Source organism: Chelonia mydas, chromosome 6 (genome assembly GCF_015237465.2).
Source record: "Chelonia mydas isolate rCheMyd1 chromosome 6, rCheMyd1.pri.v2, whole genome shotgun sequence".
Lineage (NCBI taxonomy): Eukaryota > Metazoa > Chordata > Testudines > Cheloniidae > Chelonia > Chelonia mydas.
Window position 1 is genome coordinate 105,397,866 of NC_051246.2, and position 22,581 is coordinate 105,420,446.

Sequence of the window (22,581 nt, forward strand, 5' to 3'; positions counted from 1 at the left end):
AATCCACATCCAAACACCAGCTCCTTAGCCCATCTCTACATGTTTCTTCTAGTAAGTGAACCCAGTCTTGAAAACAGTTTTAACATAATTTTACCTGATCCACACTGACCAGACAGATAGCTTAAACTTGTGTCAGCTGGTCCCACTTTTTGAAACTGGTTCACAGTCTAACAATTTTTTTGTTTGCAGGCTAGAGGGAGTCTATCAGTTCCACTAGCAGCCTAGGTTCAACTCTGCGTCTCTCAGTTAAGCTTTTCCAACTATTTATCATCCAGTCCCCTCCCCAACACACACACACACCTTGCAGTTTCTTAACACATTATAATTATGGAATCCAGGACTTCCAGGACACTTGGGACAAAAAATCCAGGCTTTTTTGGAACATGTTTAGAAAAACAGAATAGATATTGTTACAAACAGTTATTAACCACTACAGACAACTGCTATCTAATTTCTTTATTTCTTTTCGATATCATCAGTATATCCTATTGAGGGCTTTTGTCTCCCATTATATAGCTCTGCTTTCTGACAAAAACTGTTGCAATGAAATCAACTGTCCACAATTCCAGTTCATTGTATAGTTAATATCAATAATGTACTCAAAACTGATGTTTCACAGAGTTAACTGATTTGCTGGAGTGTTAACAGCCACAGACTTTAACTAATAAACAGATCATTAACTGCTGGTAATAAACAACTTGCCAGGAATCATTTATTATTTAAAAACATAGTTTGTCTTTAAAAAGATGGTCCCCACTGAGGACTGTGTATGACACCTTTCCTGTTGTCACTCAGAGTGTGAGGCACTGCAATACCAAAGAGAAACCATTCCACACTCTCTAAATCAGACTGTTAAAAAATTATTCTATTTTTCCATCAGAAAATAATTATGAGTAAAATGTTATTTATTGACCACTGCCACTGTTTCATAGTATGGCCAGCATTGTTACAAAGCTCTCATTTTTAATACTGCCTCCTATTTAAGGCAAGGACTCTAATCCCTCTTCCTATTGCACAGTATAACTGCCTCATCCTTCTCACAGGATATCACATCTGTGGCACTGCCACAAACTCATTTCCTGCTGAAAACAACCATGTGTGGTATATAATATTTACATGCAGAAGACTTCAACAATGGAAGCAAAAGGAAGACAGAAAGAAGAGAAAGAGAGATGTTATTCTATAGGGAGCAGACAGAAAGATATTCTAAAAGGAACCATTTCAAGCTAAGTTTGGAATAGAGATTTCTCTCATAAGAAATGTACATGAAGGAAAAGCTTGTCAGAGAATTATTGTAGGTGAAGAATTCTTCTCATAGATGTCTAAATCATTCAGTCTGTAATGAGAGTAAACTAAATTAAAGTGCTTCACATAATGAGAGAAAGAGAGGCAGTAGCATTCAGTGCTATTTTGATCTTGTCAGTGTTCTATAGTTAAATAGGACAGTCCCATTTTATTTTCTTCTTCTTTTACATTCTTCATGAGAGGAGCTGAAGAGGTGGAACAGCTAGTTGACCAAAAGGGAAAAAGTTTATTAATATGAATTACTTATACTAGAATTAAGTTACTAAAGCTATGAGATAGAGAAAGGATTAACATGGTATCCTAACCTTTTGTCTGCATTATTTTGTGAGATTTATTATTTGAAGTAACAATTAAGATCGGTTGCATCCGATGAAGCGAGCTGTAGCTCACAAAAGCTTATGCTCAAATAAATTGGTTAGTCTCTAAGGTGCCACAAATCCTCCTTTTCTTTTTGCGAATGCAGACTAACACGGCTGCTACTCTGAAACCTGTAATTAAGATACAATGAATCCTAATAAAAGTAACAATTAAATACAACTCCAGGTCCTGATCTTGCAGTTGTTTGACATCCAGACCTTCAGCTGAACACCTGGCTATGAGAATGTTATATGTTTTTAATGACTAATTATAATTATTTATTAATTTGTATTCTATTAGCTCCTAAAGGTGCCAACCAAGATTGGAGTCTTATTGTGCTAGGCGTTGTACGCATGAATTAAGAGACAGTTCCTGCCCCCAAAGACTTTGCAAACTAAATAGATGGCAGTTAGATTTGCCAATATCCTTTATGAATTGAAAGAGTGAGGCGTTTAAAATCTAAATGAAATGTCAGCAATCAAACACAGCTTAGGGATGCCATCTTTATACCAACCCCCTTTTAACAGAGGTTGCTATATCATTTAAACATGAAGCTTTTTTCACCATTATTTTTTAATTCCCATATAAACCTAAGAGCCCAAAAGAGGGCAATATTTATATAGTTATTAAAAACAAAAAAACAACCCCCCCTCCCCAAAATCCTGACCTTAAACTAACATCACAGATATGCTATTACTTGCAGTGAGAAACAAAACTGCATTTGCACGCGGGTTGGAAAAATGCTTCCATTTAATTGCTTGTGGAAGAAGCACTTTATTTATAGACACACTGTGCAGAAGGAAATTTGGCTCGCCAAGTGTATAATAATATGCATGGAACTTTGCCAGGAAGCTGGCTATCCCAGGACGTTTGGTGTTCCATATACCAGGAACTTGGAACAGCTCTGCATGTAAACACACAGAGAAGGCTACTCCCCTCCTTCCCCCCAAGGGAACTTTAAGGCAGGCCTTCACTTGGATTGCAAATGTATAAAATTAGTAACTACCAACAGTGTTATGTAATTGAAACATGAATAATTCACTTTAAAATAACTAGGAGTAAATATATCAATTAGCTATAAAGAGATAACAGATTATTTGCTACTCCTACGTTTGCAGTTTACAGAAAAATAGTGCTAAAAACAGGTTCTATGGGGTTTTAACTTAATCCTTAAAAATCAGATATGAAGAAATCTACAACTGTGGCAAAATGGAGGTCTCAAGCCTGCAATTCTTATGAGTAATCCTATTAACTGAATTCATTGTGACACCACACATGAGTAAGGGTTGCAGGATCAGGCCACACAGATTTGAAAGAGAAAGCAGATCTAATCAATTAGTGTATCAGAAATCCCTTTTTGTTATAGTTTCCCCATCTTTATTACCCATAGTCTGACTGCAGGGGGCAGCCGGGATTTTTGAAGAGGAGCCAAAATTAGCTCAATTGTGGACTTGAATCAGGAATTTTGTTACTGCTCAATATCTCTTTAAGTGGAACCTTTATAAACTAAAGGGAAAGCTATATAAAAAACAAATACTGAACTTAAATTTAAAAACACAGGGTTAATACCACACTATGATGAGATAATGGCAGGGAACATAGAAATAAGATAAGGCTTCCATTGTAATATTAACTCACCCACATTGCACAGAGGCCCTAGTCCTTCACTCAGTACACAGCCTGAATAGATGGCTGGTCACTGTGGTCTGGAAGAGCATATTTTTGACTCCCCTGGCCTGCAGTTTCCACAATCCCCTAAAATGGGAAGGGCTGGTGGGTCCACCTAGCGGTTGATGGTCTAGCCCTGCTTCTATCTTTTCCCCACCTGCCCTGCACACAGCATCCAACCCTCACGTCTCTTTCAGCTCAGTGGAACCACCCTGTTTCCACTGCCACAGAGTTCTCTCTATCCAAATGGAAATGGGATGAATGTGGCCCACAGTGCGCCTGACCACGCTTTCTTTGTGCACCAAAGGCCACTATTCTAGTCAGATGCAGTGCTGGGCCCAGTCTATCTATTTAGGCACACACTGAATAGCCTATCTTATAATAAAAATGTAGTCTTCATATGCAGCCTGCACCATCTTGCATTAGTGGACATGGATCCAGCTTTTATTAGCCACAGTACGTTTTATTTCTTATCACCCAAAATACCAAGCCCAATCATGCTCCCTTTGGAGTTTGTTTTCCATTAACTTAGGTGGAAACAAGATCAGGCCCACAATTACCTTTCAGTTAGACAAAATCACTGGATAGAAGTGCATAGAACTTGTGCTGGCCCTCTGCCCAGGGGTGAATTTAATCCCCACAGAGTAGAGTACCTGGGGAGAACATCCATTTTATAACATTTTAAAATTCAAATAAGTGGGTCAGTTATCCAAAATTTAAAACAGTTTCCCAGAAAAATGTTGCTTGTATTATATCATCTCAGGAAACTTGTTAAATGACCTTCCTAGGCTATATGAGCTTTTATTCCAAAAAAATATTATAAACAGTCTACTGAATGCAAGGAGAAAAAAATAATTGATTTTTCAGATCATGCTCTCAAGCCTTGCAGTGGTGGAAAATAAATCTTACAAATTCTTTCAATTTCCATTTAACATTTCCTGTTCCAATTGCAGAGACAGTTGTCTCCTAAAGTGGTTGTAGTGCATTCATAAATTGCAACAGTATGGTTTCCCTGACAAATCCATTTCAAATCCAATAAAAAAAAATATAATGGAATTAACTGCTTGGAGATTTTGTTGAATAGCTCAGCTCTTAATAGGCCAATAGCCCAGTATGTTAATTTATTAAGAGGCTAGACAAAGTTATAATATGGGAAATGGAAAGTAGACAAACAGGGAAGCAAGAGAACTTTCTTGCACCTGGAAATAAGTTGCTATTTAAGAACCTGATCCTGCAGTTTGGCACGTGGTTAAGGTGCTGGAGAGCAGCAATTCCTAACCACATGCTGCATTCTGGATGTAACAAACCCCTAGATATTTGTCCGTATCGGACAGTGGGAGGAATGAGCTTATAAAAGGAGACACACTCCCTCCCTTCCGGCACGTGATGTTCACAGTCTTCCCTACAGCCATCCTAGGGCCCATTTAATGCATACCTACAAGTGTCGGACTTTTTGGGATATCCACAGCTGGGGAGGGCAGTGCCATCCAGGTTACTGCTGAGGTTGCTATAGCTACTTACGTTTCATTCAAGTTTTTTTGTTTAATTTATTTATTGTTGCATCTAGCAGAGATTGTTCCACTGCTGAGACACAAAGAAGTGACAGTCAGAAACACATGGCAGTGTGGCTTAATGATCAGGGCTGCATTTACACTGTGACCTTATGCGCCCCTCGGCACCGCATCTTCAGCCCCCCACACCTGCTGCCTACACTGACCTTCCTGTTTTCTGTAAAAAAATGAAACTTTTAACTCACTTTTAGTCACCCCTAGAACGCCAGCGCCTCTAGGCATGTGCCTGCTGTGCCTAACTGGAAATCCGTAAGCCCAGACTAGAGAGCGTGGGTCTGGGTCTTAATTTAGTTCATACCCTTTCACAACGTTAATTGTACCTTAACATCTTTTTTTCCCCTCTAGGAGTTACTATCAGCAGTACTACCAATCCCAGCCATTCCGGTATCAAGAGTCAGGCCACAAAAACAACAAAATTGACTTAAAAATTCAGTGATTTTTTCGAAGTAATATTGTGTTCTTTTTCTTTGCCTCCTGGTTTTTGAGACTTAACCCTAGTTCAATGTTCTCAAGCTTTTCTCTGCAACCATGAAAGCCTTAAGCTTCCTTAAATAAAGAAAGAAAAGTAACACTGAGATTCACAGGTAGTAACAGGTCTCCAGGAGCTGAGATTTTAAGTGTTCTTGTGTGTGGTTTGTTTTTTCACTTTGGGAGGCCGGCAGCCCTTTTTACTATGCATCTTCTGGCCACCCCAAACTAAAGCCACAAAAATGTCAGAGGGAGGCAATCTTTGATCATAACACAAAAGAAAACGAAACAGCATTTTTTCGGGAGGGAACTTTGAATGGCCACAGATGTGTTTTTAGGCTCCGAGATAAAGGTACCTGTGACAACTTTTCAATAGTGGGATAGTCTGGAAAAAGTCTCACACGCCAACCATTGCCACAGCAGTATTGTGCAGCCTCCCGTTTTAATGTTTGGCTGTTTTAAAATGAAGAATAGGTTTGCGAGTGAAGCACAGGACAGGGTTGGGTGATCTGGTTCTTGGTTCTGTTAGATTTCCTTTGTGACTTTGAACAAGTCACTTAGCGTCTCAGTCCCAGTGTTCACTTCTGCAAAATAGGGCTACTAATAGTTCCCTGTAGATAGGAGGCATTATATCCTGTCCAGTAGTTTTATGAAGCCTAACTCATTCATGTTTGCAAAGCACTTTGAGATCCTCAAATGGAAGGTATTATGAAAGAGGAAAAAAGTGAAATACAATTTGCACTATCAAGACGTATTTAATGGACCTCTTCATATACAAAAAAAGCTTTTGAATGGTAGCACTGAAATATTAAAAAAAAATAACCGTCTTCAGATATGTAAAAAAGATTGTTATAAAGAGGACAGTGATTAACTGTTCTCCATGTCCATTGAGGGTAACACAAGAAGTAATTAGTTTAATTTGCAGCAAGAGAGATCCAGGATACATATGGGAATACCTTTCTAACTCTAAGGAGAGTTAAGCCCCTGAAACAGGTTATCTAAGGAGATGGTGGAATCCCGGTCCTTGGAGGTTTTTAAGTACACATCAGACAAACACCTGTTAGGGATGGTCAGGATACACTTAATCTTGCCCCAGCAAGGTCTCTTCCAGCCTATAACATTACTATAATTCTATGAATTCCTGTGTACTGTTGGGAGTGATTTTGAATGTGGAGGAGAGGTATGTTGAAAGCCTGCTGGGGAACCAAACGCTGGTTAGTGTACCTCCGGTATGTCTACACTTCAAAAATGTGAGTTCTTGACTCTGGTTAGCTACCCTGTGTTAGCTAAGTCAGGTTAAAATAGCAGTGAAGACAAGTCAGCGTTTTTTTAATTTGGTTTTGCAGCTCAAGTTCAAGCCTATAGAACAGCCTTGAACTCAAACTGCTAACCCCAGTTAAAAGTCAAGTTGCCATGTCTTCTTTGCTATTTTAATCTAGGTTAGCTAAAGGAGGTTAACTAACCCATGTTAAGAATATACAGTTTGGGTTTGGAGTTTAGTTTTGTTTTTTTTGGCAATGTAGACAAATCCCAAGTTTCTCTAAGTTGTAGACAAGGCCTAACTTACTCCTGATCAGACCGGATTTTGTCTGTTTTTTCTGACTAGCTGTCCAGACTTTCCTGAGTGAATGAATAGCCAACCATTTTCTCAAGTGAATAAGTCACAGCAAATTCTAAGATGCTCCACTTCAGAAATTACTATAATCACTGGAGATATAGATATATATAAAATGCTTTCCTTGGTAAATAGTGGCTTTTGTTAAAGGCATAATTCTGAGTATCATTTCATTCTTGGTGATGATTAAACTAAGATTTCGACACCTCAGCAGTTGACCTTGATCAATGTTTTGAATTGCCCATCATATAAAAAAAGAGCTTTAGACACCAAGCAATTATTTAGTGATGGCTATCAGGATAAATATTCACTGAAGAGAAAAATAGAATGAGTGCACATATCAAATAGTAAGTGCAAAAAATATAATCATAAAGTCAAAATTTAATTTGCATGTGTCCACAACTCTGCACTATAACTTTTCCCTCTGCAATTTCCATCCATTGGAATGTAACAAAGGTAAAATTTAAGACTTCAAAATAAAATGACATCTTTGCAATGGCTATTATGCAGAGATGAGGAGCTAGAATTTGACGTCAAATCAAATTAAAGCATACTTTGTTGCATTTGGGGCAACATTTGCATTTTGCACATTTTAATACTATGCCTATTAGCTTGCTAAGGATCCCACACTTCTCACTGGCACTGAGGCTTTCTAAGGGTATTATAAATGTAACCCTTCTGCCCATCAGAGCTGGCAGCAACAAGGGCCGGGTTCAATATCTAGGGGATCCATTCCAATAACACAATGCAAACCGGCTCGAGCCCCCACCCAGTGACCTGGGACAAATATATACCACCCCCCTGGGCGCCTCCAAGAGGCAATACTTCCCCTCTCGCAAGCACATAGTCTGAGTGTAGCAAAAAGCCTTTTAATAACAGAGAGAAACAATGTGGCATTATGTTGGGGAAACACCACCAACAGGATTCATAACACAACCCATGAGCAAAAAAAACCACCCCAAGCAAATTGGGGCATGCCCCTTTCCCTCGGGTTCTTGAGTCCCAGCACCCAAACGTCTCTTGAGTCCAGCAATCCACAAATCACCCAAAGTCCAAAAGGTCCAGCCCCAGAGTTCAAAAGTTCATCTGCATAGCGTTACTCCCCCAGTCTGGCTAAAATGTGCCTGTGTGTGGGGGAAAGGGGTAAGGGGCACCTTACGTGTCCTGAAGCTGACTGCCCCACAGGGCTCTGCTCTGCTACGCTGTCTCACGAACGGCTCGGCTCCACCACGACCGGCTCCGCTTTGCACAGCTCGCCGTCTCACGAACATGCCGCTGTCTCACGAACGGCTCCGCTCCACCACGACCGGCTCCGCTCTGCACAGCTCGCCGTCTCACGAACAGCTCTGCTCAGCTCGCCGTCTCACGAACACGCCGCTGTCTCACGAACGGCTCCGCTCCACCATGACCGGCTCTGCTCGGCACAGCTCGCTGTCTCACGAACAGCTCTGCTCAGCTCGCTGTCTCACGAACGGCTCCGCTCTGCACAGCTCGCCGTCTCATGAACAGCTCTGCTCAGCTCGCCGTCTCACGAACACACCGCTGTCTCACGGACGGCTCCGCTCCACCACGACCGGCTCTGCTCGGCACAGCTCGCTGTCTCACAAACAGCTCTGCACAGCTCGCTGTCTCACGAACGGCTCCGCTCTGCACAGCTCACCGTCTCACGAACAGCACCACTGCAGTCTAGATCTTCCGGCTCCCCACTACTTGACACAGTGCTCAGTGATTTCAGCTCTTAGTGATTTCAGCTCTCAGTGATTTCAGCTCATAGTAGTGGGGGCCTTAGTGCTGGTGCACCATAAGGCCAAAGTGAATGCAGCACAGTACCTGTAGCAAGACTCTTAATAGACCCAAAATTAGCTCTGACATTCCACAGTGGAGAGAGACAGAGGTGCAATTGGTGCTTCAGGCCCTCACAAAGGGGCCCACACCACCAGGTACTAATACCTGTCTCAAGTCTCTCTCCATTCACACAGTTTTGGAACCCATGACCCTTGCCTAGCGAGTGCTACTTAGTTGATGGTGAGTCCCTCCATCATAGCAAAAGGCCAAGTACAGTTCCAAGCACAGTTCCCCTAATCAGGGTAATAACAATTTATTCTTCCTGCCCCAATAACAGAGACACTGGGGATCCCACAGCAGCCGAAGTGACCATTTGGGCAGCTATGGCCTCAGTCTAGGCGGGGTGGGTGTGCCTATGCAAATGAGATCAGCCCCTGTAGTTTTTTTTTTTCACAACTTGCCACACCTCACCACCAGATGTCAGGGTGGAGCTCATCCTGACACTGCTTACATCCTCCCCCCAGCCGAGAATTTGTCGTCCCGACAAATCACACGCCCTTTATACCAACTCATTGGTTTCCTCCAAAGGGCCTCAGGAAGCCCACTTTAGCTTCCACAAGCCTGTGTGCTAAATGTATTGGCTCCTCACTAGTCACCCCAGGTGCATCATAAGTTAACCGTTTCACTGGTCTTATCACCCTGTCTCGTCTATTGAGACTCTCTGTTGCCGAGGTAGGGGGAACATCCTCTTGAGTGACGGATGGAGAGACTTCCCTGGAGGGTCCCTCGGCTACTGGCGTAGGCCCCTGCACTCCTAGTTCTAACGCTGGAAGGTCCAAGGTGCCCAGGGCATCCTCTACCTGTGTGTCTCCACTGTCCAATAACCTGTGTGTGTCATCACAGGGGGGTCTCATCAGCGGCACCGGGGTGTCAGAAAGGGGCCTAAATAATTCCGCCATGGGGTTTAGGGCGGAAGAGGGAAAACTCTCGTTTGGTTCAGCTGATCGAGACTGAAATCTTGTCTCCATCCCAGGATACACCAGGGTTGTGTCTTCCTCCTCAGACTCACTCTCAGATGTGCAGAATAGGAGTAAGTTAGCTGCAGGGGGCCCGCTGTCTGTGTTGGATGGCGGCTTGGGTCTAGCACCTCTGTTCTGCCCGGCTGCCCTGTCGTGGCCCGTCTCATAAGGGATGCTTACCAATTCCCCCACAGGGAGCAAAAGGTTTCTATGCACCGTCTTTATTTGCCCTGGGCCGTCTTCAGGTTTGATCTTGTAGACCGGCAGATCTCCCAGCTTTTCCATCACCACGTAAGGTATTGCCTTCCATCTGTCAGCTATCTTGTGTTTGCCAGCAATACCCAAATTTCGCAGCAGGACTCTGTCCCCCAGCTGGAGCTCCTGCGAACGCACTCTAGCATCATATCGATGTTTGTTGCGGTCTGCGTTCTTCCGAGCTGCAGCGGTAGCTAAGCGATAAGCATCCCGCAGCTTTTCCCTTAGTCGGGATACATATTGCTGGTGAGTTTCATAGCTATCTCCATCCTCTGATACACCAAAGCACAAGTCTATGGGTAATCTTGGTTCTCGCCCAAACATCAAGAGATATGGGGTGACTCCCGTAGCATCGTTCTTTGTGGCATTGTAGGCATGCACCAGAAATGCGACATGCTGGCTCCAGGTTGCCTTCTGCTCTGGTCGCAAAGTTCCCAACATATCTAATAGGGTTCGGTTGAACCTCTCTGGCTGAGGATCACCTTGGGGGTGATAAGGCGTTGTCCTAGACTTTTTAATTCCTGCTATCTTCAGCACCTCCTTCAGAAGGTGACTCTCAAAATCCCGCCCCTGATCAGAGTGTATCCGAGCCGGGAATCCATAGACTGAGAAATATTTGTCCCACAATACTCGAGCGACGGTCGTGGCCCTCTGATCACGTGTGGGATATGCCTGTGCATACCGTGTAAAATGGTCAGTCACTACTAGAATGTTCCCAACATTCCTCTTGTCTACCTCTACAGACAAGAAATCAATGCATACCAATTCCAAAGGTTTGTTGCTGGTGATGTTCTTGAGATATGCAGCCCTCGTGGGCAGAGTTTTCCTTTGAACACATCGAGCGCAAGTCTCACATTTCCTGCGAACATCTTCAGCCATTCGGGGCCAATAGAACCTACTACGAATAAGTTCCAGGGTCCTCTCCATCCCTAAATGCCCAAAGTCATCATGCAGAGCCCTCATGGCCAGGGCTCTGTACTTTTTTGGCAGCACTAGTTGTGCTCGTTGTTTTTGTAAAGGGTCAGTGGTCATTCGGTGTAGCACTCCCTGAATCAGTTTTAGTTTGGTCCATTCTCTCAATAGTAGTTTACCCTCCGGGTTAGGTGGGACAACTGCAGCTGGGCTTCGCCCCTCCCTTTTGGCAAGTAGTGTATCACGAATGTCAATATCTTGCCGCTGGGCTTCTTGCCAGTCCGCCGCATTGAGCATGGGCAAAGGAGATTGGTCCAATGCAATATAGTTCACTGAAGCAGAAGGCATGCATTCAGGGGGCAGGCCCAAAGCTTCTGCAACACATCCCTGAAGGCTCTCACGGGCCTCTGGCTCTCGGCGACTCACACTGCAAATAGCTCTCACTCCATCTGTGGGTATCACAGCAACTTCTGGAGCCTGTGGACGCCTGGACAATGCATCTGCATCTACATTGCTTCTCCCTGATCGGTACTGAATGCTGAACTCATAGCTAGCCAAGGCGGCTACCCATCTCTGCCCTGTAGCATCCAGCTTAGCACTTGTTAACACATAAGTCAGTGGATTGTTGTCTGTCCACACCTGGAACTGAGCACCATACAAGTAGTCTCGAAATTTCTCAGTGATGGCCCATTTCAGGGCCAAAAATTCCAGCTTGTGGGTGGGATAGCGAGTTTCACTATCAGACAATCCTCGGCTGGCAAAGGCTACAGGTTTACGTTTGCCTTCCACTTCCTGGTACAGGACTGCTCCCAGACCCTCCAAACTGGCATCAGTATGCAGGATAAAGGGTTTGCTTGGGTCAGCAAAAACTAGGACTGGAGCATGAGTTAGGCAAGTAATGATTTCTCGAAAAGCCCTTTCACATCTCTCATCCCACCGTGGCCCAAATGGTTCAAATGGGCCATAGTGTCTCTGCACAGGGGGCTTTGGAGACCTCCCCTTATTCTTGGACTTAGATTTGTTCTTGCTGGACTGATGTCCCCTGGTGAGATCGTTCAGAGGCTTTACAATCGTAGCATAGTTTTTCACAAATCTGCGGTAGTAGCCACTAAATCCAAGAAAGGTCTTGAGTTCTCTGTAGTTACTTGGACGTGGCCATGTAGTGAGTGCTTCTATTTTATCAGGATCAGTACTCACACCCTCTTGGGACACGATGTGACCCACATACTTCACTGAGGTTCTGCAGAACTGGCATTTGTCAATTGAAAGCTTCAGACCATAATCCTCCAACCTATCAAGCACTTTAAGAAGTCTTTCTTCATGCTCCTCTAAGGTTCTTCCAAACACAATCAGGTCATCCAAATAAACTAACACTTGCAGTAAATTCATGTCTCCCACAACTTTCTCCATGAGACGTTGAAAGGTGGCAGGTGCTCCAGAAATCCCTTGGGGCATGCGTTCGAACTGATAAAACCCTAATGGGCAGATGAAGGCTGTCTTCTCCTTATCATCTTCTCCCAGAGGGATCTGGTAGTATCCACTTCGAAGATCCAACACAGAGAACCACTGGCTTCCCAGCAAACAGTCTAAGGCATCTTGCACTCGAGGCATAGTGTACTGGTCGACCACAGTACGGCTGTTTAGGGTGCGGTAGTCAATACACATCCGAATTTTCCCATTCTTTTTACGGACTACCACAATGGGTGAGGCGTATGGGCTGCGGGACTCTGTAATGATGCCATTCGCAGCCAGCTCCTGAAGGTGATGTCGCACATCTTCCATCTCAGAGAGAGCAATCTTCCTAGATCTCTCCCTGAAAGGTCGAGAGTCATGGAGTCTGATATTGTGCTCTACTCCTTTTGCACATCCCACATCCCACTCATGCAGTGAGAACACCTTGGATCTTTCACAAAGTTTCTTCCTCAGGCGATCTTTCCAGTCCTCGGACACTGGTGAATCTCCAAAGTCAAACTTTGCTGGGTCTATTGTGGGAACTTGAGTTTCACACTGGGGTTTTACAATCGACTCAGGCTCAAAGAGGTCTGCTATCTTTTGTCCTTGCCTCACAACAACATCACGACTCGTTTCATTAGCAATCAGTATAGTCACCCTTTCCTGGGCTTCAGCAGGTAGGGTTATGACTCCACTGGGGACCAGCACTCCTTCAGGGAGCTCTCCTCCCATCGGCTGCTCTATCATTGCTAACGTCCGTTTACTGCCTTTCAGACAGGTACTCATGACAAGCACTTCTTGCTCCGTCCTTGCAGGCACTACTAAGGGGGTCGTGCCCGCGTACTTCAGTGCCCCAAGCGGTAGCTCAGATGTCTCCCTTTTAGAGCTCTCAATTTTCCTATAGGCTTCAGCACAAAGCGTATGGATCATCAGGGTATTCAGGTACTGGTCCCCAGCCCGCCTTCTGCAGTAATCCGCGAGTACCTTGAAGAGACTGGAGTTGGTCCCTATCAGCACAGACATATCAGAGGTCCCTTTAGGGTCAGGGCATATTAAGGCAGCTGTGTCTACCTCTTCTCTTACCCCAGCAACCTCCTCTGGGAATTCCAGGTGCACTATGACATACCCTTGGTAGGGGTATTCATCCATGCTGAGGCCACACAGGCCAAGGCCAGTCAGTGGCTGTATAGGCAGGTGCCTAAGCATCTGCTGGTAGAATGACTGAAATATAATAGTCACTTGAGATCCAGTGTCAAGCACTGCTTTACACTCCACCCCTTCAATCCTCACCGTGACCTCTGCTCGAGGCCCTATCAGTCCTGTGGGGATCCCAGCTAGACAGTCTTTTCTGGGGGAATCTTCAAATCCTGCAGACCTGGGGGGTCCCCGTCCCCAGACCCTCTGGCAGCTACCGGATCTCTCCCAACTGATCCTCAGCTTTCCATACACTAAGGAGGGGTTTTCTTCATTACGGCACTTGGCAGCACTGTGTCCATCCTGACCACATCGGTAGCAGAAGAATTGACATTTCCCCCTTCGCCTGGGTGGGATGGTGGCTCTAAGTGTGGGCTTCTCAATTGCCACCGTTTGAGGCTTCTTATTCCTGGAAGTCTTAACTTGGTCAATGGTACTTTGCAGCTCAGCTATCCGTTCCGTCAGGACCTGCATTTGTTGGGCAAGTTCCTCTCTGGTGCTCACCATCAGTACACTGGCCGCTTGCAGTGGTGTTGTGCTGGCTGGATCCGATGTTTGGGCTTCCCAAAATTCACTGGAAGCCTGCCTTTCTTCCTCCTCTCTGACCTCTTTTATCAGCTGGGAGTAACTTGGGGGATGTTCCCGTCGTTCTCTTAGCTGGAGATGAAGTAGAATCGGGTTCTGATACTGAGTTCCTCTTACAATTTGAGCCAGTCTGGTCCGATCCATCTGCTCAGCAGTCACTGCTCCCCTCAAGACAGCTCTCTGAAGCAGTCTCTCCAGTCTCTGTATGTAGGCTGAAGCCTTCTCGCCCTTTTGTTGTCGGGAATTAAGGAACTTACAGTAGCTGTCTTCAGGGTCCTCTACGCTCCCAAAGTTGTGTTCAAGGGCCTCTAGGCAGTCCTTCACACTGACCCCAGGGTCAGTGAGCTTCAGGGTGCGAATCACATCTAATGCTGGGCCGCCAAGGCTCTCTATGAGGCATCTTCGCTTTTCTGCATCTGGTACGGCCCACTCTTGCAGCATTTCAGTGGTATGCTCTAACCAGGGTTCAAACTCCTCCTCCCCAGCAAATAATCTTAACTTACGACAAGAGTTTGACGCAGCATGGGACAGCACAACCTTTTCCAATGTTTGCCCCAGAGCTTTTGTCCAATCATCAGCCGAGGCTGCAGCCTCTGAGCTAGAAGCTGCTGAGCCAGGGCCCAACAAACCTGACAAATTAGCCATTATACAAACAGTAATTTCCTCAAAATATAAGCACAAACAAAAAAAAATATAAATTGTTTTCCAATGTAGTGGATCACTCAACAGGTGCTTGCGAGGGGTACTGACCCAGGGATCCCGGACGAGCCCCCAAAAATGTAACCCTTCTGCCCATCAGAGCTGGCAGCAACAAGGGCCGGGTTCAATATCTAGGGGATCCATTCCAATAACACAATGCAAACCGGCTCGAGCCCCCACCCAGTGACCTGGGACAAATATATACCACCCCCCTGGGCGCCTCCAAGAGGCAATACTTCCCCTCTCGCAAGCACATAGTCTGAGTGTAGCAAAAAGCCTTTTAATAACAGAGAGAAACAATGTGGCATTATGTTGGGGAAACACCACCAACAGGATTCATAACACAACCCATGAGCAAAAAAAACCACCCCAAGCAAATTGGGGCATGCCCCTTTCCCTCGGGTTCTTGAGTCCCAGCACCCAAACGTCTCTTGAGTCCAGCAATCCACAAATCACCCAAAGTCCAAAAGGTCCAGCCCCAGAGTTCAAAAGTTCATCTGCATAGCGTTACTCCCCCAGTCTGGCTAAAATGTGCCTGTGTGTGGGGGAAAGGGGTAAGGGGCACCTTACGTGTCCTGAAGCTGACTGCCCCACAGGGCTCTGCTCTGCTACGCTGTCTCACGAACGGCTCGGCTCCACCACGACCGGCTCCGCTTTGCACAGCTCGCCGTCTCACGAACATGCCGCTGTCTCACGAACGGCTCCGCTCCACCACGACCGGCTCCGCTCTGCACAGCTCGCCGTCTCACGAACAGCTCTGCTCAGCTCGCCGTCTCACGAACACGCCGCTGTCTCACGAACGGCTCCGCTCCACCATGACCGGCTCTGCTCGGCACAGCTCGCTGTCTCACGAACAGCTCTGCTCAGCTCGCTGTCTCACGAACGGCTCCGCTCTGCACAGCTCGCCGTCTCATGAACAGCTCTGCTCAGCTCGCCGTCTCACGAACACACCGCTGTCTCACGGACGGCTCCGCTCCACCACGACCGGCTCTGCTCGGCACAGCTCGCTGTCTCACAAACAGCTCTGCACAGCTCGCTGTCTCACGAACGGCTCCGCTCTGCACAGCTCACCGTCTCACGAACAGCACCACTGCAGTCTAGATCTTCCGGCTCCCCACTACTTGACACAGTGCTCAGTGATTTCAGCTCTTAGTGATTTCAGCTCTCAGTGATTTCAGCTCATAGTAGTGGGGGCCTTAGTGCTGGTGCACCATAAGGCCAAAGTGAATGCAGCACAGTACCTGTAGCAAGACTCTTAATAGACCCAAAATTAGCTCTGACATTCCACAGTGGAGAGAGACAGAGGTGCAATTGGTGCTTCAGGCCCTCACAAAGGGGCCCACACCACCAGGTACTAATACCTGTCTCAAGTCTCTCTCCATTCACACAGTTTTGGAACCCATGACCCTTGCCTAGCGAGTGCTACTTAGTTGATGGTGAGTCCCTCCATCATAGCAAAAGGCCAAGTACAGTTCCAAGCACAGTTCCCCTAATCAGGGTAATAACAATTTATTCTTCCTGCCCCAATAACAGAGACACTGGGGATCCCACAGCAGCCGAAGTGACCATTTGGGCAGCTATGGCCTCAGTCTAGGCGGGGTGGGTGTGCCTATGCAAATGAGATCAGCCCCTGTAGTTTTTTTTTTTTTCACAACTTGCCACACCTCACCACCAGATGTCAGGGTGGAGCTCATCCTGACACTGCTTACATAAATGTAAGGCAAAGAGGCATTGAACTGCTTCATTTCACAATCAGCTACTGCTCATTAATTTACAATACTAAGAAAACAAGGACACCCGTTACATTTACCCAGTTAAAACTGTGTTGATGAGAATGTGATTCCTTATCACTTTAAAGTAACCTTTATAATAGAAGAACAATTCAAGAAGGAAGCTGGTCAGGTCAGTGCAAGCACACTGCGCTAGCTTTGAAGAAATCTTGTACAAAAATCCTTCCCCCTGTTGTCCGGATCAACTAGTGAGGAAAGAGGCTCTTCCTTCCATCACCCACACAACCGCAGAACAAATAAGGTGGCTATCACTCTGATAGGTGCCATGCAAAACTAAAAATAACCTGTTTCTTTAACATAGCTGATGATGTTCCACTCCGTTACCCCATGAACAGGAGTGTGTGAATTTACTTGCTCTTTTTATTTTGTGTGGTATTATTTATTGCAGGGAGAAGGCTTTCCTGGAAAGGTTGTCTTACTCTTGGACCTAAACACAGTCAAGGCTGGGATTCAGTCAGATTTCTTCTGGCAATGAGTTCCACATATGTGGTCCCAGCTCTGAGAATGTTTTACCCCACAGCGGATATAATCTAAGCCTGGTCCTCTCCAGCTACACTGTCCCTATGGAGGATGAGTCAGTCGTTGTGGCAGCTAGCTCTTGATCCATTACCAGCACTTTAGATATTAAGTCCAGGACTCTGAATTCTGTTCTGAAATGAATGGAGAGCCACTGGAGCACATGAAGTACAGGGTTAATTGTGTTCAGACTGGCACTTGCCTTCCTCTCTATTAAGCAGCATAATCAGGACTGGATTAGGGCACAGGAACAATAGGTCCATCATGCCTACTGCCCCAGGTCCTGGAATCATGCAGTGAGGTCAGATTCTCAGCCGCTCTCTGGCCCCCCCCCCCCTTTAAAAAAAAACAAACACAATGGCTCTCGTGCTCATGGTTGTGGGGAAAAAAAGCTCAAAAACATAACCTGAGTGTAACATGTAGTGGTGACATCTGCCTGCATCAGCAGACAGCTGGAAATAATAGCTCTGAGACTGGTGAACTTCTTCATTCATCTTAATGGGCTGACTCAAATGCACTGCTTTGGAAGGATCCCCACATGAACATCACCCAAGAGAACTCTGCTTGGAGGGGTTTGCTTTCAACATTCCATCATGGCTTTCTTCTGGGGTGATGTCACTATGGAGGCCACCACACACAGAGTCTTCAACATGGGTGGTGGAGGCTGAATCCTCTTCTCTGGGATGGTCCACAACGTACCTAAAGACAGCAATGGTCCCTGTTGCAGTGGTAGTTTTTGTCTTCGCAAAAGGCAGGGGTGACAGCCCCAGCCCCACCCCCACCCTGCTCCCAAACCAGACCAGCATGAGGCTTGTGCACAGCCTCTGTTTCTACCAAGCAGGGGTGGGGCCTAGAGAGGGTCAAAAAAGTGACAAAACGTTGGCAATATTTTCACAAAAGTTTTCTCCATTTTGTGCAAATTTGAAATGTTGATAAAAATTGTGTCAAAACAGAAAATGTTGACAATTTTTGACCAGCCCTTGTGAGACTGTGCCACAGGGTGGGGCCAGAGTAAGCCACTATGTATGGGTGCACCAAGGGCCCGAAATTACCTTAATCCAGTCTTGTCTGTCATGTATCACATGTACTCCACCATGAGAACTGCAACTCTTTGGCCCTCTTTTCCTTAGTGTCAGCTTAACATAGTGTGAGGTAGGTGGCCTTTCTCAGGGGTCTACCTCATAAATCTGTAGAGTAAAGTACTGTGAAAAACATGCACCTCTGGGCCCATACCACACATACCTAAAACCTCCAGAAGTTTAGAGTAGTGTTCTTAGCTCATAGCAAATTTGGAGATCCTGTGTTCAGAATTAACTTCTTTTATTCAGCACCCATCTTCTTAGATATTACTATACTGTACATGATCATCCACAGAACCAGAAGAAGTCTATCATTGAGTCCTATTTAATTTAGAAGCTCTTTAGATGGCTTGTGACAATAACACGTAATGCTCACTCAGATCCTTGTCTTCATTTTAAGTCATTTAGACATTTTGCCTTAAATCCACTGTCTCTCTTAGTAGTCTGGGAATCATTCCAGCTCTTCCCAGGCATTATCACAATGAAGCTCCTACCTACTTTATATTTCCAGAATCCACAAAGATGTCTTTTTAAGATCCCCTTAGTATTATTTCACTTAGTGCGAACGTCAGACCAGAACGCCCACATCTTCTTGTGAAACTACAATGCTTTTGTCTTCCATCCCAGCATTCTTGTCTCTCAGACCTGAGCACTCTAGCAAATATATTTTCTAGGCATGCTGTACAGGCTACTGCTGTGATGAGTTATTCTTCCTCCTCCTAGTGCAGAGGGATTACTACTGTCAGTTTCTAATCCTGACACACACACTAAGTATTCCAGGAGGCTTTGGTAAGAGAAATTCTTTCCAGCAATTCAGTGGCAGTTTCTCCAGTGCCACCTTTCTAACCTTACCTTTCCGCAGAGGAACTTCTCCTCCATTTCCCCAGCTAGCTAAAATAAATCCCATTGAGCTCTGTCTTTCTGGCTGTGATTCAAATGGAGTTAAAAAACAAGAGCATCAAGTTGCCTCTCCCATATTAACAATCCCTGAAACCACTCTTAGGGCGGGTCTACACTACAGCCGGGATCAACGCTCTGAGATTGATCCACCAGCAGTGAAGACCTGCCAAATCTACAGCAGATTGCTCTCCAATCGACCCGTACTCTATCCCCGACAAGAAGAGTAAGGTAAGTTGACCGGAGAGTTTCTCCTGTTGACCCCCTATGGTGTAGACCCTGCGATAACTTGACCTAAGGTACGTCCAGCTATGTTATTCACATAGCTGGAATTGCATAGTGTAGGTCGACTTACTGCAGTAGTGTAGACATAGTCTTACGTATGAAAACAGGAACATAAGAATTGCCATACTAAGTGCAGGTCTATACTACCGGGTTAAGCCGACCTAAGTTATGCAACTCCAGCTACGTGAATAACGTAGCTGGAGTCAACATAGTTTAGGTCAATTTACTGCAGTGTCTACACCATGCTGGGTCAATGGGAGAAACTCTCCCGTCAACTTACCTTATGCTTCTTGTTCCGGTGGAGTATTGGAGTCGACAGGAGAGCAATCTGCAGTCGATTTATCAGGTCTTCAGTAGACCCACTAAATCGACCCCTGGCAGATTGATCGCTGCAGCATCGATCTATGGTAAGTGTAGACATGCCCTAAGATATAACAATGATCCACTTATTCTGATACCTTGTCTCAGAGTGGCCAAAGCTGGATGTTGCAGAGTAAGATGTAATAGCTTCATACTAATCCTACTGTAAGGGCCTATTACTGTGCCAGTGGGAAATTTCTTCCTGACCATAGCTATTGATCATCTCATGCCTTGAAGCATGAGGACTGATAACCCTTATTTTTATTTTATTTATTCCAGCCAGTGTAACATCAGATACTACTTAGTTTTATTTGTGTCTAATATTTTTGGGACTCTTACTGGGAAATATTTCTCAACCTGTAGCAATGAATTTCCACAAATTAGTGACACCGGAGCAAATCCTGCCCTTCTCTTGCAGTCATGAAAGAACGAAACTTGTGCAGGTCTACGGGATGGGGACAGAAAAATGGGATTCCTGCAAACAGAAATGCACCCCCTGCACACTAGATGCCCCAGCACACCAGGGGTATTCTTGTGGCATTTTAGGCCCTATTTTGCATACCCTGGGATTCAGACAGTTTGGGTAAGCATGTATCTGAACTGAATCCAAGCTCTGAATCATGGATGTTTGACCATAATAGTAAAAACCTAGAGGGGGCCATGTTCTGTCCCATACTGTCGTTAGTATGCTGGTGCAAGCCAGTCACATATAGCTGTTTAGCCAACTAGATGACGATTCTCTTGGCATAGGGGAATTCATGGACGGAGTAGGGATAGCGCAGAGTCGGTTACACTATCTCTGCCTGGTGCAGGAAGTAGGAAGCTCCCTTTTGTCAGGGAGTGGACATGGGCAAGGACAGAGTGCTATTGCACTTTGGCAATCCTCAGATGTTGAATGGGCCCCTTAAGATGCAGTCCTGCAGCTGCACTAACTTGTGCCAAGAGGTTGAAATCACACCTTATCCAGCCTCAGGATTAGGTGCTCATAGCCACCTTTGTCCCCTCTCCTTTGGAGTCTTGTGTCAAATACAGCCCAACAGAACTTGAGTTCTATGGCTACACTACAGCATAAGTTGACATAAGTTACATCGTGCATTAGCCACCCCCCTGAATGACATAACTTATGCCGACTTAAGCACCGGTGTGGACTGCTTCTCCTGCCAACATAGTTACCACCACTTATGGGGGCTGGAGTAATTAAGCTGACAGGAGAGCTCTCTCTTGTCAGCTTAAAGAGGCTACATTAGAGAGCTGTACAGTACAGTCATAGCCCAAATATCTGACGCAAACACTTATCTTGAGCAGGGTGAAGGGCTAAGAATTAAACCATAATTCTAAAGTTAATATGTAATAGGTCTAAAACAGATTTAATCTATTTCATTGCAAGTGTTCTTCTTTAACAATGTTTTGTCTGTTCTCACTAAAAGGGCTTTTGCCACAGACCATCTCATTTACAGGGGCAGGTAATCAGTAAGGATTTAGCACACATACTCTGTAGGAAAGTATACAGCAATGTAATAACCAGATTTATTTATATTTTATACAGTGTTCAGACTGTATCATAGATCTGGGCTCTAGTCTAATTTTTTACTATTGCTTTGCTGTGTGACATTAGGTTTAAGCCACTTAATCCTTGTGCCTCATTTTACCCTTCTGTGAAGTGAGGAAAACAACACTGACTTGTCTCAAGGCTGGTCAGATCTCAACATCCGTGGACATTTTACCACAGTAAAGATTGCAGGATTTGATTATGACTTTTAAGTTGGCCATTTAGAATATCGGTAATGCACTCTGATATCCTCCGGTAGAGTAGCCAATAATTCTATTGTTATGTAAAGCATTTCACTTCAAATATTTTAAATAAATATTCTGAATATTTCTCCTACCATCAGCAATTGCTTTGTTAGAGGTTGTTTTTGTTTATTCTAACCTTAGTCACAAACTTTTCGTAAAAAGTATATTAAACAACTTTTAATTTAAAACACTCCTGAAGAAAATTGCAACAGGAAAACAGCTGTTACACACACAATAGTGAAACAGTGACTTACTATAGCTAATTAATCAGAACACCTGGAGTATCTTTCAGAGTTAAACTGGAAACAAAATACTAGAGATTAGGTTTTCAAAGCTACTGGTGGTCCCCACTAATCTTTTTCAGGTGTAAACTACAGTGCACGTGGAAAGCAAAATCTGACTCATTTCTGTGAGACAGGAGGTCCTTGGGCTAATAATTGCAGCATGTAGTTTCCATAAAATTTACAAGGTTAGCTTTCCATTTTAGTATTGGCAGGGCTGCAATAAATGTTAGTGAGGTCCATCAAAATGAGCATTTTTGTGTGTCCTTGTAAAAATAGATCAATCTTTTTAACAGACTCCGTGCAGAGGAACTTGAATAATTACAACACATATCCACAGCTTTAGAGTCCTTTTCCACACCAAAAACAACATGCTAAGTCATAAATGAAGAGGAAAAATAAACACAGGAACATAATAAACTAGACTTGGTTTGGTTAAGCAGTTCTGCCTTTCAGCTGCCATGCTGTAGCTAACCAAGTTTCCACTAGGGGTGGGCAGAAAGGTTATTCTCCCTGTTTTACAGCTTTCCTTTCCCCTTTGCCTGTTGCATTCTCTAGGTTTGAGAGCATGACTGCTCCAATAGGGGAAAAGAAAGAACCAGCAGAGAACAGTCACGCCATACACGCATTCATTCCTGGATCTCACTTTAACCCTTACATTGACCGTCTTGTGGGAATATTAACAATGAATGGG

At 44.8% G+C, this 22,581-nt stretch overlaps 1 long non-coding RNA gene across 2 annotated transcripts in view; it reads right to left on the reverse strand.

The window, feature by feature from the left end:
- Positions 1-17,670: 17,670 nt before the first annotated feature.
- Positions 17,671-22,581, reverse strand: part of LOC122466384 — an 87,494-nt gene continuing 82,583 nt past the window's right edge. For both annotated transcript variants that reach the window (XR_006291821.1, XR_006291820.1), the window contains exons 2-3: positions 18,244-18,378; positions 17,671-17,890 (exon numbers count right to left, since the gene is read on the reverse strand). This is a non-coding gene — a long non-coding RNA (uncharacterized LOC122466384). The remainder of the gene's footprint in view (positions 17,891-18,243; positions 18,379-22,581) is intronic.